The following is a 9,379-nucleotide window of genomic DNA, read 5'->3' on the forward strand; positions in this document are numbered from 1 at the left end:
AATGAGGAAGAAGTGTCTGACGCTTTGGTTTGTTCTCCTTTGGACTCGGGTTTGTTTGAAATGTATGTGTATATTCGACACTTTAAAAACCTGCATCGCAGCTTCCTTGAGATTTTGTGGTCGTTTAAGGGCCACCTCAGCATTTCAGCACTGCGGACAGCTCCGAGGCCGCTGTGGAATCAGTGGGGTGGGGTTTGTATGGAAAACTGCGTGGGTGGGGGAAGAAAACTCCAAATGACGCATCAGACTCCCGTTAAACCAGTACCTCTTTCCCTCCGTTTTCACCTTTGTCTGATAAGAGGAAACGTAATAATTTAGTGCCTTCTATCAGTCTGAGGCTGCTGTCACCACGCACAGCAAAATGCCTTCGGCACATCTGGGCAGGCAGCAACGAAAAGGATTTTGCAAGGCATTAATTAAACCCTCACTACCCTAGGAGGTACAAACAGTGATGAACCCTGATTGCTAACCTTCAGGGTGTGATGGGAATGAAAATGAGCTCCCGCCCCCGCTTTCTTTCTAGCAGGGCGGAAGAACAGATAGAGCCTGTTGCTGCTGTTGCAGATCCCCTTCCCCCTCTTACATCCTACCTCCTTTCAGTCTTCACCCCATACACAACCAGACACTCGCACGTACACACACTCTCAAATATTTACACACTGCCGTACCGGAGAATACACACACGCACATACACCTTCCTGCAAACACCGCACACATACTTCAGCGATTGCCCACGTCCTGTCTCCCACCCAGACACAGACCTTTCCACACGTAGGCCAGGAAAGCGCGACCCACAGTCCTGTGACGCCACGCAGGTCCTAAGAATACGCCTTTTTACATTGAGCGGATCTGCGAACACAGACAAACCTGCCAACCCCTTAAGTCTACTGGCTGGATTTCATCTCCATGGCAACAAACATGGAAGGTGAGACATCCATCGCTGTCTGCGAAGTAACTATCTCCCCCTTCCTCAGCATTCACCGACAGGGCTAGAGTGCAGATCCAGATGAGGTGTCCTCATTCTCAAGCAAAAGAGCCGGGTAGGGGGGCGGCGGGGAACCTACAAGGTCTGGAGAGTTCAAATTCTAGAGAGAAAAGAATCCTAATGCCTCTGCAGCTAATGATGATGTAAAAAAAAAATAAAAATGTGTTTTGTGTGTGCAGATTGCTGATGCTTCCTCCATAATGTTTGTAGGAAGTTTCCATACTTCCTTCAGCTTACTATGTAGAAAGATGACTGCAGACAGCATGGGATAAAGGTGATCTTAGGCTTCTCTAGTGAGACATGCTGAGAATATTCAGATCAGGTTTACCAGTGCTTTGGAAGGAATGAGTGTCTGAGGAGCCACGCAAATATTCTCTTAAAGAAATTCTCCTAAGGTTGAAACCTCCAGGGCTTTGGGGTGGATTCTTGAAGATCCTGAGGTTTTGGATCTCTAGGAAAATGAAATGCGTGCACTTCATCATGATGAAGACATCTGGGTTTGTAATTTAAGGTTTTCCTTTTATTCCAATGCATTCCATTCTTAATGATTAGCTCAATAATGCTTTCTGTTTCTCCTTACTTGGAATAAGATCTAATGATCTTTGTATTTGGTATATCTGGTGTATCTGCTGTGTATATAGAGGACAGGTCATTAGTTTTTAAGTTTGGCTCTGTGTCTCATTTCATGAAATTACAAATATCATCTCATTAGAGATTTTTGTCTAGTGATTAGGACTAAAACAGTTCTTACCTAGAACATTATTCCACTCAAATAGTAACTCTTTCAGATTTATTGTTGTTATATTGTTAATAGATAAACAAGAGAAAAAAACCTGTTGATTAAAATGGAAACATGGGTTCTTTTGTATTTTTAATAGATGTATTCATTTTACCTTGGCTTCTGCAATTGTATGTTATTGTGTGCAAATTAAATAACTATTTCTCAAAAGTGAATTTTTATAGCTCCTAATCAGTAAATAATTCACAGACGAAATAAACATTACCTATACTACATTCATGTACATGAAAAGCTACAGAACAGGTATTAAAAAAAATATGTTCAGTAAGATACTTACAATCGTATGGTTTGAATAACTGATCAGAGAAGAACTTTGGTTTTTCAGTTCTTTGTTGCTAATTACAAAGCGACTCCATGACATCTGGGCCTTTTGATACCTACAGGTATACCCTTGGCCCAGTGGTATGACTCATCAGGACTTACAAATCTCTGTATCTGACATTTATCATGAAAGAAAAGAGGTACTTTCAATCTGAATGCTCACTACCAAAGTACCTAACTAGCAATTCCAGTGAATATATCTCCAAGTAGTATTTTATACCTAGCAGCAGTATTATAAAAATATACTTTACTGTTTCAGCCATTTCACATATATAGTCTCTGATATATAACCTGTACCATGTTAATAATGTACCCATTTTGTGTTATATCACATTTATAATAAACTTTACCACACTCCAGCTTTTACTTCAACATTAAAAAAAAATTTTTTTTCTCAACTATTTTTTTCTCATCTGGATTTTTATCAGTTCATAGTTTTGTTCCTTTGCAATGTGTCTCTCATATTCCTTTTTCTTTCTGCCTCTCAGTAAACAAGATGCTAAGATGTTGTTTTCCACCTGAGGTAGCCCTTCCTTAAAGGTTTGCACTGCAGAACTTACTGATTGTTTGTTTCCTAGCTCTTCCAACAATCACAGAAAATGAAAATGTGTTTTTTACCCATAGTTGTGAAGTATTTTTGATACTTTACTAATCAAGAAGAAATCAGTGTTGCAACTGAAGACACCTATTTGTTTATGATAATGTTATTTGCAATATTTTTATCACATTATACTCCACATCAAAAAAAAGGCATGGAACTCAGAAAACAGCGATATATTCTCGAAAACTTCAGACTTTATGTTGAAATATGACAAGTTATTTATTTTACTTGTCAAATAACATGGGAAAGTTTGGAATTATTTGGAAAAGCTAGGCGTCGAACACCAACATTTCAGGTGCTACATATATCTTAAACATGAAGTCTATTTGCTGAACATGATGTTCAGCAAGTGCTTAACTTTTGCTTTTATTTCCTTATAAATGGAGTTTGCATCAATAAGCAGATTTAAAAACTTTTTTCCATTTTCTTTTCAATTATTCTCATAGACCTGATTTTTGTTTTCATCTCTAGTATAAAGTAGAATTTAAAGATGAATACAAAATTCTTTTTTTCCTTTTAATATGTTTGTAAGGGACTGGAGAGATGGCTCAATGGTTAAGATGGCTACTCTTCTGGAGGACCTGGTTTAGTTCCCAATACCCACATAGTAGCTAACACCTGTCTATAGGTTCCAGGGGATCCAGTGCCCTCTTCTTGTCTTGAGAGTTGTACATGTACATGGTACACTTACATACATGCTGTCAAAACACTCATACAAAATAAAATAAAAATAAATGCATGAAAAATTAAGATATTAATAAAACTGTTCTTTCTCAACACAAACTTTTTGTTTCTTAAAAAAAGGAAGGTTCATGGTTCATTAAACCTTGCATAAATTTACTTCCTTTTCCTTTGGAAAACTGTTTAAAACCTTATTTTTTAAAATAATTCAAATTTTGATGTATTGCCCTTCTGTACTTTTTGTGAAACTAATTTTTTTTCAAATTTTCGTTTCCATGTAACTCCATTTTCTCATTAGCCATTACAATAAAATTCCCTTCAATATAATATTCTTCCAGAAATTTCTATAAGGGTGAAATAATTCTGAACACCAGGCCTTGTTTTTCGGTGCTTATTTTCCATCCTCCCCACAGAATTTGACAGTTTTTCAGTGCCTCCATCTAGAAAGCTTGGCCTTGTTTGTCCTGGGTGAATTTCCTAGGATGGATTTATTCATGATCCTGAGTGCTTTTTATGAGTCCGCTGGGAGATCCTGTTTTCCCTCTGCAGGAGGTGCATGCATTAAGGTTTATTGATAGCTTTTTTTCTACATTCAATCCTATCTGGAAATAGCAAACCGCATCTCATGGGACTTTCAACAAAACTTTCCTAGATCAGTCTAGACCCTCCTTTCCTAGGCAAATTCAGTTTTTCCCTCTCTGGCATTTTGAATTACAAATATTTTTATGGACTGGGCTTTCCATCCTTCATAATCTAAAGTTTATTTGATGATCAGTCTCTAAAATATTATCTACACCAGGAATTTCATGTTTCACAATATGATCTTGATGACTTATTTCATGAGAATCACAAACTATGTTCAAAAGAAACTTTTTGCCTACTTCCTAGGTCTGCAATACACTCTACTTTTCTTCACTTGCTTAGTGAAAAACTCTCTTACATTCATGCAACTGAACAGAATGGAGCCATCTTTGATGCTTCTCTTTAATCACACACTGCAAATCCTATCCTTCCTGTTTTTATAATCCCTTTCAAATCTGACCCTCTTCCACATATGCACTCATGCAGACCTTCATTGTTTCTCACATGAAGCAATTTTTTCCATTTCTTGTAAGCATGTAGAAGATAATAAGTTCAACCCCATTCGGCTACTGTGGGAGCAAAATAATGTGTGTAAATCACTATCATGCCACAGAAACCCAGTAGCTGTTGAATAGTTTGTTTTCTTTTTCATTGCCTTTGAAAAAGAAAGTAGAAGACTTAATTGTTTTATTATTGTTTGTACATGACTCCTTGTTTGTACTTGCTAGTTGGAGCCTCTCTCAGTAAAGGGGTCCTATCTACTACAACATAACAGCAATTCAATAAATATTTTGGACTCAATTATGGTAAATACCTATTAATTTAGGCATAATAATAGTGTTGCAGCTCTGTATCATTTGTCCATTCAATTTAAGGTTGCATTTGCTTTTCAAGGAACCACCTCATATCTTTGATTTATACTAATTTTTGATGAATAACAACTTGAATATTTCATGTCAATTGATGTTTCCCCAACTTGCAGTTCATATATCTCCCTTCTTCATACTTAAACATGAGACTTTTAGAAATGGTTCTATTAAAAGTTATGTTCCAGTTTCAGATCAGAATTTAAGTCACTAGAATCATTTTGAATCTTGATTCTGGAAGCTACCATATCATTTCAGCCAAGTTTTGTATCAAATTTAATAATTATGACTTCAATGTCTTCATCCTAGTCATTGTTTTTAACAGCTAAGATAGGTAAGGTTAGGCTTTCGTGATTCTACATCAAAAACCTGTGTCCATGAGTAAAGAACCTGGTATTTACTAAGGTAGTTAAATGAATGATGGCTCTACATAAAAAGACGATAAACACATATCTCACATCTTCCTCACAAAGGTATTATGAGAAAAGGTTCATGCACTGCCTAAGTTACTAAACCATGTCTGTACTATTTCTCCAAATCAGCATGCTAGCAGCAAACTATCAAAAGGTGAATTTGTCTTACGGTATATGCTGTAGTTTAAATGTGCTGTTTTCCCCAAAGGTCCAAATATGTTAAAGGCATGGTTCCCACCCATAGGACTATTGGCAGGCAGAAAAGTCTTTAGTAGGAGCTGGTCTGTATAAAAAGAAGTTAGGTCACTGCAGATGTGCTTTGAAGGGGATAGTAGGATCTTGGACTTTCCTTCCTCTCTTTGTTTCCCTGTAGCCATGAAGTGAACAGTCCTCCTCTTTCATGCCCCTATCATGCTACTCTGCCTTGCTCCAGAACCAAACTAGCAGGACCATGTGATCATGGCTGAGCCTCTGAACCAGTAAACCACAATAAGTTTTTTCTCTTTTCTTTGATTCTTTGATATTTGCCAATGATGGAAAACTGGGTAGCATGACATTACCCATTTAACTCCTGTTACTTTTAGCTCCTTTTTAAGTGCTGAAATTACTTCGTAACATACATTAGTTACACGTTGTTAACAGAATTTTCATAATTTCCTCTTACTCCTTTTTTTGAAAATTGAATGTTGTCTGGTAGCTGTCTTATGGTCAATAATTTCTGAAAGCCTTGAAAGATATCTGCAAGCTATGAGTCACCTCATACTGGGTGTTCTAACCCAAGTTGAATATGGAGTTTAATATGGCTAACCACTGTCCTACTACATTCTTTTCCCTTTATATTGTTTGATTTTACTGTCATTTTAAGGACCATTCTACATTGTTTAAAAAGACAAAGGTAGATGAAATATTCCTGTTCTTTGTCATTATGAGACTCTTTAAAATAATTATGTCTGTCTCTTCCACAGATGTGTAATGCTCAGTGTAGCAGGTGTACAGTGCTATCAAGCACACCAGTACCTAGTACCAAGAACAGTGGTGACACATACATGGCTCTCTGTCTACCCCTCTCCGTGTGTGTGTGTGTGTGTGTGTGTGTATTTAATGAATAAGTTAAGAAATATTCTATGTTGTCTTAAGTTCATTCAACTCGTTATACACCCTGACAGCATTTCTAAAGTTTTTGATCATGTTTCAGCATTTGCACCAACCATTCTTCTATATCTGTTCTAATACTGAGGATATAGAGTGCTTAATATGTTTAATATCATGAAATAGACATTTATGGTTCTTTTTCTATTTTTTAAATTATTTATTTAATAACCACATAATTAGAAGAAGCATTTCATTACAACAACATTGACATATTCAATAACAATTTCCAGAGCTAAGATGCATCTCTTTCAAAATTGGCTGTAAATTTTTAGGTTTACAGTTGAATTAATACAGTTACACAATATTGTACTCAGTATAAACACTATAAGACATAAAACGGAATGAGGCTTTGACCTTTAGAAAAGATCTCCATTTCATTATTAATATACACAGTTTCATACAGAAAAAATTCATTTTAATGCAATTAACACAAAGATGTTTGTACATGTGTTTCTAATCTCTATATATCTGATTATTACTAGTCATAGTTAGTTACTTTCTGAGATCCTTTGACTTATCTTCACATAGATGAAACTGGTAAAAGAAAGGAGCCAGGGATTCCTGCCAAGCCCATGTGACCCCTGAGGAACAGATCCTCACATGACCTTAAGAGTAGAAATAAATTGGTTTATCTGGGTCAACTGTAGGGTCTTAAACACCCAAAAGGAAAGTATAACCAAAGATTAATGGGGTCAATATAATTTTTAAGAGTCTATGTGTATAGTTAAAGGCTACATAACAAGAGACAATGCCAGACAGGAGATACCTTCCTTTGAGTTATTGGCCAGGATGATGCCAGAGACCCTCTGACAATAACCCAGCATAGAACTGAAAAAATTAATAGCAGACCCCAATCTTATCTAAAGGAATATTGACAACTGATTGCTGCTAGATGAGGAACAGCTGATTTCCTAAAACAGGGATCTCTAGATAAGGCTGACTGGATTCAGCAGACGGACCAGGCACTGGAGAATGGCTGGGGTTTACAGCACAGTGGACAGTAACAGGGATGACAGACCATTTATATGTTCTTTAAGAAACCAAACATCATGAGTTTTTTGAGTTTTGTTTTTTTTGTTTTTTCATTTAAGTGGTTCTTTATCCATTCAAGGTTCAAATCCCTACTTGATTCGAAAGATTCTGAAGTAACTCACAATAATCTTTCTGGCTAAGGGTAGCAGTCAAGGATTCAATAGGGAAGAAGAAGGAATAATTATACAGCAATATTTTTTTAAAACTTTATTTTTGTTTTATGGGTATGAGTGTTATATCTCCATGCATGTAAGTGCACCTATGCTGTTAAATGCCCAAAGAGGCCAGAAGAGGATTTCAGATTCCTGAAACTGGAGTTACAGGTGGTTGTTAGCCACTATGTGGATAATGGGATTCGAACCTGGGTCTTTTGCAAGAACAGCCAGTGCTTTTAACTGTTGAGCCTTCTCTCCAGCTCCTAAAATTAGATTTTTAAAAACAACTTTATTCTTCAAAGTTTATACCCTTCAACATAGTTTATTTAAGTTCAAGTACTTATAGGATACAGATGATATGCCAACTTAAAAGTGGTTTTTTGGCTAAATTAATTCATTAATTCACTTATTGTCTAACAGTCTAAGAATGAAGCATTATTTAGCAACTGTTTGATAGATTATAATACAAAAGGGGGCTTTTGTATTTTTAACTAGGAAGGGACTTTAATTTGAAAGAAATATATAAGCTGGGTGTTTTATTGCTGTATCTGGAAAATGCCTCTTTATTCTTCAAAATTTATATCCTATAGTTAATTTCAGTTCAAGTACTTATGGGATGCAGTTTACTTTATATCAGTTTACTTGTTTAGTTGGCTGGTAGGTTTTACTAAGTATAAGCCCCAAACCAACTAATTTGACTTCTGTGCTCAGCTATGACCTTGTTTATGTGTCTACTCTTAAGATATTTTTAAAATAACTAGCTATATTTAGCTGATTTCATAACTAAAATCTGCTTGGGCCACTTAAACATGACAACAAAATGAGCTAGCTAAAAAAATTAACAAATCATTGAAACTATCCAGGTGCTTTAATTTTTGTAAATCTAACTATGGCAGAAACAGACTCTGAGACAGGTTAATGGCCTAGATGTTTATTAAGGAATGCCCTTGGGCTCAACCCCTGTAGAAGGGTAGGAAGTAAAGTACATATGGGCTCAAGTTGGGTTGTAAAATATACCCAACAACATCTTCAGCTGACACCAAGTGGAACTCCAGAGCCCTATTCCTTCAGCATTCTCCCTCCTTGAGTCAAGACAGCCAGGGCTTCCTTCTACCAATCAATCATTGACTACCAGATTGAGAAGAGATGTGACCTTGGGTAAGGCAGTTCACTGCAACCAAGGAAACCCATGAAAGGAGATGACAGTGACTGTTAGCAACACTCCCGGCTGCTGGGCCACAGGTCCGTCGTTGTAGATACATCATTGTGTCCATCAGTAATCCAGTGTTATTGGATCCTCTTGCCCACGTAGTCTCTGAAATGTTAAACGTTGTAGCTCCCAATGTTTTGCTCTAGTGCAAAAATCAATATAAACAACCGATTTGTCTCATTAGTCAATCACGAGCTCAGAGCTTGGCCTAGCACAGCCATGTGGGATTATTCTGCTTTTCAGTTTCTATATCTGTGAAATAAACAAACCTGACCTAAGACCACCCCAACAAAGGACAGTTAATTGAAAAAATTAGAAAGAGAAAAAATTGTAACACAATCTCCTATGATAAATAATACAAGAACTCAGCCTTCAACAAGATCATTCTCAGGCACTAAAGCGATCAAAACAGTTTTTTTGACTTTTACAAAAACTTTATTGAGAATTTCATACATGTATATAAGGTGTTTTGATCAAATCCATGCCCACTCCCTCCCCTCCAACATTCCCCCCTCTGAAGAGGTAACCCTAAAATCTTTTAAGGATTAGATACAAGCTCCCAAATACTTTTGACATTTTTGG

General features: G+C 36.6%; 1 protein-coding gene across 2 annotated transcripts in view; it reads left to right on the top strand.

Annotated features, from left to right (window-relative positions):
• The first annotated feature begins 569 nt into the window (after window positions 1–569).
• Window positions 570–9,379, top strand: part of Ctxn2 (cortexin 2) — a 12,003-nt gene continuing 3,193 nt past the window's right edge. Inside the window, exon 1 of one of the 2 annotated variants that reach the window (XM_008849395.1) lies at window positions 570–925. The gene's annotated coding sequence lies outside the window, so the exon portion shown is untranslated. Of the gene's footprint in view, window positions 926–1,318; window positions 1,483–9,379 lie in introns of those variants that run through there. The other variant, XM_008849403.1, reaches the window with a different exon arrangement.

Source organism: Nannospalax galili, unplaced genomic scaffold (assembly GCF_000622305.1).
Source record: "Nannospalax galili isolate Female #2095 unplaced genomic scaffold, S.galili_v1.0 scaffold891, whole genome shotgun sequence".
Lineage (NCBI taxonomy): Eukaryota > Metazoa > Chordata > Mammalia > Rodentia > Spalacidae > Nannospalax > Nannospalax galili.